A 9,575-nucleotide genomic window follows, 5' to 3' on the forward strand; every position below is an offset into this window, starting at 1 on the left:
TGGTTCAACCCTTCAAAACTCTTAGCTATTTTATAATGTTAACCTTAACATTTCTAATATTGTTATATTAATACTTATTGATCTTTCCTTTCTATACATCATTTACTAACCAAGAGAATTTTTAGCTCTTTTCATGAGACTTGGCATGTGGTGCCTAGAAACCCAATCACCAACTGTTTATAATGATGAAAGGCTTTGGAGGGCTGCTGCTGAGGGAGTCTAAAAGAAGTTTGCCACCCAGGTTCCTGTTTGCACCAAGAACTATTGTGAAAATAGAGGAACCTTTTGAAAAAAAACATAGATTACAATTCCTTCACATGGAGGCTTAAAGTTGTTTAAAATTTCTTTGGAGGACCTGGATGACCTCTTACTCAAGCTAGATGGCAGTTAAGGACAGCAATCTTCCTAGAGAAAAGAAATCCTCCTGAGGCAAGAAGGTTTAACTAGAATGAAGGAATACTGTAAAGTAATGCATTTAACCAGAAGTTCCCCTCTGTATGTAGCTGGGATAAGTGCAACCATATCTTGAGGACTGGTCTCTGCCTGGGGCCAGTGGATTATTCTTGTGTCCTGAATTCTATGCTAGAGCAGAACCTCAATAGATGATACAATCAGCTGCTGAGAAATAGAAAATTTGAGGAAAGGGAGAAATATAGTAAGAGCGAGGGGGAAGAGTAAGAAGCAAAATCGCTCAGAAAGTCTTTTTTACCCAAAGTAAAAAGTTGTTTTTACCCAAAAAGTTGTTTTTTACTCTTGTTTTTACCCAAAAAACATGGGAAGTAAGGATTGGAGTCTTACCTGGCAGTGTACAAGGCTTACTTCTAACTCGGGATCTATGCTCAGGCATTATTAATGGCCATGCACTAGAAACGAGATGCAATGCTGGGGATAGAACTCAGGTTGAATGCAAGGTAGATAGATGCCATAACCTTCATACTTTTTTAGGGTTCCAAAACTTCTTTTTGATCCCAAACTCCAGAGGTTAAAATAACTTATCTCCCCAAGCATTCTGAAAGCAGAACGTAGATAAAGTATTGATATTGCTGACCCTAAAACTCTTTTTTTTTTTTTTTTTTGGTTTTTGGGCCACACCCGTTTGACGCTCAGGGGTTACTCCTGGCTATGTGCTCAGAAATCGCCCCTGGCTTGGGGGGACCATATGGGACGCCAGGGGATCGAACCGCGGTCCTTCCTTGGCTAGCGCTTGCAAGGCATACACCTTACCTCCAGCGCCACCTACCCGGCCCCTAAAACTCTTGAGAAGAAAAATTCAAGTACAAAATGAAACTTTGTCTCTAACCATAAGTATTTTCTCCTTAGTAGAATGGAGATGAATAATCAGATAATATTCCTAACTGTAATTATAATACTCCTACTTTAATAGGGTATATAATTTCTGCATGAATTTGTATTTTTCAATCAATTGGAACTTTTCACAATCTCATTTAAAAGACTCCACTCAGATGTTGCTAAAGTACTATCTCCTGGGGATAGGCAGCCTAAACTGACCTCAGGAACAGTTTCTTGTGCATGTGTGGAAATAACTGCATGTCCTTTCTGTCTACTATTGTCTAAACACCAAGTGTACAAGCAGATCTTTGATATATTCCAAAGGTATAAGTTGGGGCCACTTTGTTATAAGCAATAGGAATCAAGTTCAGTAGAGTTCAGATCAAAAGGTATTTGAGAAAGATTGTGTTAGGAGCTAAATAAAAAAACTAAAGAACACCTAGACAAAGGCAAGAGAGATAGAAGAGGGGTTACAGTATTTGCCCTGTTCATCTTTTCAACCGCAGTTTGATCCACTGCACCAAAGATGATTTCCTAAGCATGGCCAGAGTACAAAGAAAGGAAAAGGCCCTGAGCACCTCTCGGTGTGGCCAAACCATTCCCTCTCACCTACCCGAGAGAAATAAAAAAAAAAAAAAATAATAACATATGAACAGGGATAGATGACTGGAGAAAGACAGTGACATAAATAAGTAAAAGATATAATTTAACTACTCACATCTTATTTCAAGACTCATTTAAATGCAGGTACAAAATGAGCTTGTTAGAATGCAATCTATATACTAGAAATGTCTTTACAGGGGTCTGTTTACTTTGTGAAAAGGTTTTGGAATTTAAAGACTAAAAGTGTATATAGAAATGATACCATTCACTTTTTAGATGAGGAACTGTCAACAAAAGAGATTCTTTTACAATTGGTGAGCAGCCGAATAAAACCAGTCCCAAATATCCTTATCCACTAATGCACTTACCCAATTCTCCCACCCTTGATACTAGATTTCTTAGTAAACAGGATCTTCACAGACAGTATAAAGAAAAATGTGCATGCTCACTTCAACAGTACATATACTAAAATCTGAATGATAGAGAAGATTTGCATGGCCCTGCACAAGGATAACATGTAAATTCCATAAGAAAGAAATAAAGAAAGAAAGGAAGGAAGGAAGGAAGGAAGGAAGGAAGGAAGGAAGGAAGGAAGGAAGGAAGGAAGGAAGGAAGGAAGGAAGGAAGGAAGGAAGGAAGGAAGGAAGGAAGGAAGGAAGGAAGGAAGGAAGGAAGGAAGGGAAAGAAAGAAAGAAAGAAAGAAAGAAAGAAAGAAAGAAAGAAAGAAAGAAAGAAAGAAAGAAAGAAAGAAAGAAAGAAAGAAAGAAAGAAAGAAAGAAAGAAAGAAAGAAAGAAAGAAAGAAAGAAAGAAAGAAAGAAAGAAAATTTCTTCTTATATTCCTCATGCCAATCACAATGTTTGGAGCCAGAGAGATATAGCACAGCAGGTAAGGGCATTTGCTTTACAAGTGGCCGATCCAGGTTTGATCCTCAGCATCCCAGATAGTCCCCCAAGACTGACAGGAGTGATTTCTGAACACAGAGCCAGGAGTGACTCCTAAAAGCTGCCAGGTGTGACCCAAAAATAAACAAACAAAATATAATCACAATGTTCACATTAGTGAAGCCCAGATTATATAGGCATCATCACCCCTTCATGACATCCTATGTAGCACAGTAGTCAACTTGGAAGAAAGTTTTAATTAATACAAGTTTCCTGAGTCTGATAAACCTTTTAAGAGGTAGAATTTATTGGGGGGTACAAAGGCTTATCAGTGCATGCCCCCATTTCAGTTCAATTCTCAGCACCACATACATGCATCTCCCAAGCACCCCCAGAGGATGAGCACAGAACCAGAACTAGTTCTTAAGCAATTTCCCCTCCACTTCCCCTAAAAGAGATGGGATTTATCAATTGCTATTATTCTTGTTGATAATAATGAGAAATGGCATGCTCATCGGCAAAGAAACATTATGGCTATTGTTTCTTTTCCCCTATTTGATAGTTAGTGTGTAAATCATATTTATAAAAAAAATACTACTTTTCACAGTTCTACTTACCTTTCTAAGGAGGGCCCAGTTTTAAAATAACTCTGCAAAGAAAGTCTACTCTAGGTATGAAACATTCCATGGAACAAACTCAATAGCCTACTTTTCTTCCACACGCTGCTATTCTCACATCTGGAACTAGCTTTATAAAAATTGTACCAGGTGCAGAAACTAGTCAAAGAAAACAAGAGTAGAGGATAAAAATCAGAAAAGTCCAGCAGAGAGTTTTTAGCTTCCAAGCACATCACCAAAATTTTAATGTTCAACAACCTATGGAAAACTTGTCAAGAACGAAAACTGATTTCAGCAAATGAATTCTGTGTCAGTGGACTTGCAAAACAATACCACAAGGAAGAACAGAAAAGAGCCTCTTGTACTGCCACACACAACCACCTAGGATCTGGTCATCTCAATGCTTAGCATAACAAAGAAAAAGAATTTATGTGCTTCTGAAGTTGGGTTCTTTTGATAGTTTTTTTTGGGGGGGAGGGGTTGTCTCCTATCTAATAAATCGGCAGTCTCCACTGAATGTTGGTTGCTTTCTCCCTGCTTGGCATCAGCCTTCCTCTAACGGAATACGAACGCCCTATTTGGGCTACAAGACAGTCTGAATGGCCACATTATGCTTTCTGATCTCGTGGGATCACGGTACGATAACAGAATGTCAAACTGGGCCTGAAAAGAGCTTTGTGTAGGATGAGACCAAATTCTAAAGATAGCAGAGCTGCCGAATGATGTCAGCCCTCAGCCCAAAGTGCTGCACTCAACTTACTGGGGGAAAAGCTGGTGCCAGAATCCCCTGGAAAAATCTCTTGGCTAATGATGAGTAGAGGGACTTTGTTTCCTGACCTTGGAAGCTAGATGCACTTGACAGAGACATCGGGAAGTCTAAGGAAAGAAGCTAAGGCCCAATGAATCAAAATTTAAATTTGCTGATTTCCTCAAAGCATGCCATCAACCGTCGAGGTAGTTTTCCTTCAGAGCAGGTGCACTACAAATTTTCTTTCTAAATATTACATCTTTGGAGAGTTGTACCAGGGATGGCAGCCTGGAAATACACGAGAATGTCGTGGCAGAATTTCAAACGTAATGACTTTTTCCCTCTGCTTTGCAAAACTTCCATCAGTGGGAAGGTAAAACCCTGCCAAAATGAAGGAAACCAAATTGGAGGCACTGACTCCACCGCTAGGAACAGGGAGCCAAGACTTCAAGGCCAAATCGGAAACGACCACGTTGAGTTCACTAAGACGAATGAAGGATCAAAGGCGAGCGAGCTTTCACAGAGGCAAAAACTAATCTGTTTAATACTTGGCTAAATTCTCAACTGTTGAAGTACATTTGAAACGAAATTCATCAAACTCCCCCGTTTTCCTGTGGAAAAATCCTCTGCGTTCCTCAGATTATCCAGCAGGTGGCAGAAGAGATCTTTGTTTCAAGTCGGGTACCACACAACACAGCTTCATTCCCAAAAATGATCAGACCTAAGTGGATCTGAACGACATAAAACACAAATAAGAATTTAGTTACATATTTTCAAGGCACCAGGAATTAATTTAATTACATATATAATTACATATATGTACATATATGTAAATTACTTCATTTAAAGACCATAAATCACATAGTTGACATAGTTGATCATAATGCATTTTTTTCCAGGTACGTGAAATATTTTAAAAAGAAAATTTAAAAAAAAGTACAGCAACAAGAAAATTTGTGAAAATGACTGTATCTCACAATTAGGTCATTAAGTCTTCATCATTGGTATATTAAGTATTAAGCTCTTGTTACTAGTTGATCATTCTGTTACTTCTTTTGTTTCTGAACATTAGGTGGTTTCAGATACTCTGGTGTCTAAATTGATGTGTTCCTATAAAGATGACAGTATTAAACAAAAATGGAGTTGTCCAGGAATTACAAAACACTATTGTTGATACTGCAGTGTTTATGAGGTGTATTTTCCACTGCTAGGCCTTCTGGAAGTATAAGAAGGTGAGGAGAGAGTACCCAAACTCATCCCAAAAATGTTCTGGTGATGTCAGCCTAAATAATGGCATAAATAAAGTTTTGGTCAGATTGGTGTCTCTACAGAGTTATAGAGGACTGGTTAAGGAATGTCTTTGGCAAAGCAGCAGTTGTGGGTGATGGGTACAGCAGGCATAGCTTTGGCAGGGCAAGAACTTGGCTCACTCTCTCCTCCCAAGATTACCCGCTTTCAGTTGCATGGTTGATGTAGACAATAATCCTTTATATCTTGGTTTAAATCTCTTCGGAGAACAAAGTAAGTCTATGGAGTAAGCCAAATGCAGACATGGAGTCTACATTTGTCAGCAATCTATTTTTGTGGTAAGCAACTTACCCAGGAAATGATAAGATAGACCTTCAGAAGTGAATTTAACGTATTATATAGAAATGTTGGTTATGGTGCAACCTGAACCTTACATAGCACTATTAGGCAAGTTACCTCAATCAAAATATTATTTGTTTTGTTTAAAGTAATCATAGATTTGAGTGATACAGCTTAGTGGTAGAGTGTTTGCCTTGCTTCTGTGAAACCCAGAGCTCAATACCTGGCACCACCATCCAAAAAAGAAGAGTTATGACCATCAATAAAAATATCAATGATAGTCCTATAGTCCAATGACTCTGAACCTGTTTTTATAATGCCTTTCCTGGCCCCCATGAATCTCCATTCTTTCACCATAACCTTGTCCTTGACTTTGTTACTTCTTAAAGGTAGTCACCTATTTCTGTATCATTAGAATAATATGATCTCACTCCTACCTAAAGAGGCTTGAGGCTGGAAAGAAAATTCTGGGGAGTTAAGAGCTTGCCTCATATACAGCCAAGATTAGTTTGATATCCAGCACCATATAGTTCTCTGAGCACTTCTAGGAGTGATCCCCAAGCACAAAGCCAGGAGTAGAGCCCAAGCACTGCTAGGCATGGCCCAAAAGTCTCCTTTCCCCATTTAAATATAAAAATGAAGACACTAGAAAATTGTACAGAGAAATTCTCTTCTATGGCAACACCTAACCGCTCTTTATCCTCCTTCCTCTACAAAGTCAGTCTCATTAAGCAGAGGTTGTTCGGTCTCCAAGACCTGAAGATTATTGATTCCTCATGGAAAAACTGAAGCTGGTGCAGGATCTTAGATTTATCCATTTCTTAGGGCTACAAATGTGAAGTTTCAATACAGTTCATCTTTGGGAACAAAACTCATTAAACATAGACTGAAATTCATGAAAAGTCTTTCACTGCTTATTTCACAAAGTGAAAACATTTATTCCAACCAAATCATGAGTGGAAAAAATAATGTTTTCTCTAGCTCTAATTTCACACATTCTAGTATGAAAAGAATCAATAGTAGCTAGGAGCAGTGAAATCAAAGATTTCCTTTTCAACAGTAATAAATCCGGTCAAACCCTATTTGGTATGGCACTTGACATGACTTGTAAAATATGAAGTTACTAAATTATGTATTTCAATAGTAATCCCTTACCAGGTTCATAGGAAATTCTAAATTAGGACAAATGGTTTCCAATAGAATCCAGATGCTTAGCCAGAGACTAGGTAGAAGGTGTGAAAAATTAGGAACTGTACTTATTTTTTCTCTACATTTCTTAAAGGAGCCAGAGGTCTTCAAGTGTGGAATGTAAACAGTTGGGAAGGTAGCTGAAGAGAAGCATGTGTTGTGAAGCAGCCGGAGGCCCAGCTGTGTTTATACTAGAATTCCAGGGGATCCAGGTCTGGAAGAAGAAATGGCAGAGTAAGGAGGGCCAAAGGAGCCTGCTGGGACAGAGTGGGATACTGACCAAGATCAGAGAGAAGCTGATTTAGAAATATGAACCTGGTGCTCGATGACAGAACATAGTTCCCATCACTCTCAGCTTCTCTTGTAGCCCCCTTCCCAGACTCACATCTCTTCCCATGGGGATGGAGCTGAGGTTGAAGTGTGTTCACTTTGTTGGTGCCCTCCACAGTGTTGTCTGTGTGGATGGTGGTGACAACAAGGGCAACAGTGATTTGGATCAGTGTCAAGTTTGACACTATCACCCTCAATCTGAAGAACTTGACAGCCCACAGGGATCTGGGGCCTTTTGGGTAGGAAAGGCACGAGAAGCAACACAGCTTCATGGGTCATTCATAACCAAAAAGAAACCAACAGCAATGGAAGCTGCCTTCTGGGGATCTCATGTAGAAAGAAAAAGATAAGAAGCTTCATTCTGGGCCCAGGAACATCAGTGCTCAGATAGTGGGGTATGGCGGCTAAATCATGACCCATTGATTATATCAATGTCCTCTTCCCCAGCATCTGTGGCTACACAATCTTACTGGCTAAAGGGACCAGACAGATGGTCCTGGGCTATCTGATAGGCATATTATGTATCATCACAAGCATCCCTCTGAAATTCAGGAAGGCAAGAGAATCAATAGAGGAGATGAGCCAGCAGAAGTAGAGTGGAAGGGAGACAGACAGAAGAAGGTATGACTCTAATGGATTTGCTAATACAGAATAAGGTCCATAAGCCAAGGTGCCCTCAGAGGTTTTGAAAAGAAAAGGAAACAGGGTTTTCCTTACAGTCACTACCCATTCACTTCAGAACTCCTGACTTCATGCACACTAAGAGAGCAACTATATGTGTCAATTGGCTAGAGCAGTGCTAGAAGAATAGGGACACTTCTTAGAGAGTGTTCAGAGCCATTTGTAGGAAAAAGGAGGCTCAAATACCCTTGGAATAAAGGAAACAGAATCAGGCACTGTGGGAGCTATTCTCCTTCCCAGTCTGTCTGAAGAGCAAGGGGTGTAGGCTAAAGCCAGATACACTAGAAGTCTGCCTTTATACCAAGAATGTAGACAAAGTTAGAGTCCCACCTCAAACAAGCATTGTTTGCCTTTTCACTATCTTAAGTACTTTTAGAGACAAGTTGTGCCATGAATACTGCAAAGGATACTACATATGAGTGTCCGGGCCATTAAAACCCAGACAAAAACCTATCCTTATTTCACGAATGCTAATAATATGGCAATTCTCAGTCACAGGCTCTAGATTCTAGTTCCACTTTTAAAAGAATTCTACTAACAAGGTATTTCTTTTTTTTTAATATAATTTTTATTTTGACCATATTGGCTTACATATCTTTCACAGTAGTATTTTAGGTACATATTAACATTGAATCAGGGGAATTCCCATCACCAAATTTGCCCTCCCTTCACCCCCTTCCCATCCTGCATCCCCTATCCCCCACTCTCACCCCGCCAGGCTGCTAGAATAAGTGGTCCCCTCTGTGTCTAGCTTACTATTTAGTGATCATGTATCTGGTTGGTCCTAGTACCCTCCCTTATTTCCCCCTAGAAACTAGATAGTTCAAGTTATGTGGTTTTGTTTGAAGAAAGAAAAAGCAATAAAATGGGGTAAAAATCAAATAAGCCGAAAATGGGTGTAATCCTTCTAGAGGCTCTCAACCTTAGTTTGAGAGAGGACAGGAAGAAAGAAATTGAAATACCACAACAATACAAAAAGAAATATAGAATAAAATATCCAGTGAGCACTACAACACTAAAGGCAAGCACCACTTAATGGTCTCGGTCCTGAAATAAAACCATGCCAGAGCACAAAAAGAAAAAAAAAGATAAAATAACATAAAATAAGATTGGGGACATCAACTTCAATATCAACACCAAAACAAAGAAGTCAAGAAAGATAAAAATAAAAAATAAATGGATAGATAAGTAGATAATAAAAAAAAAACTATTTTGTGCTCCCACCTCTTTGTTGTTGTTGTTGTTGTTGTTGTTGTTTTCCTGCATAGGCATAGTAAAAATTGGGGTCATGAAAGGGAATTCCCTTAACAAGGTATTTCTAAAAAGTCTTCAAAAGTTTGTCTTTTGATTATAAAAGAAACCCAGTTACTCACCTAAGGTTAAAACTTTCTTAAACCTGGTCATCTCTAAAGATGAAAGGTGGTTTTCTACTCCAGAGACAAATAAATCTCTGATCCAGTAATTTCTGCCACATATATCAGTTATTCTTTCCCCCAAATCAAATGTTTTCTAAACTAAAAATATAAATAATATTACTTGTAGACTTTATAGTACAATTTACTTGCATTCAACACTATAATTTCCGTTAACAAAGAGCTACAATTAATGTTTTCTAAACTATATTTTCATTTCTTTTAGTCCTTACACA

General features: G+C 38.7%; 1 non-coding gene across 1 annotated transcript; it reads left to right on the top strand.

The window, feature by feature from the left end:
* Positions 1–2,334: 2,334 nt before the first annotated feature.
* LOC126002400 (U6 spliceosomal RNA) lies at positions 2,335–2,438 on the top strand. Its single transcript, XR_007493113.1, has one exon. It is a non-coding gene; the product is annotated as a U6 spliceosomal RNA (small nuclear RNA).
* The last annotated feature ends 7,137 nt before the right edge of the window (positions 2,439–9,575 follow it).

This window comes from Suncus etruscus, chromosome 2 (assembly GCF_024139225.1).
Source record: "Suncus etruscus isolate mSunEtr1 chromosome 2, mSunEtr1.pri.cur, whole genome shotgun sequence".
Classification (NCBI taxonomy): Eukaryota; Metazoa; Chordata; class Mammalia; order Eulipotyphla; family Soricidae; genus Suncus; species Suncus etruscus.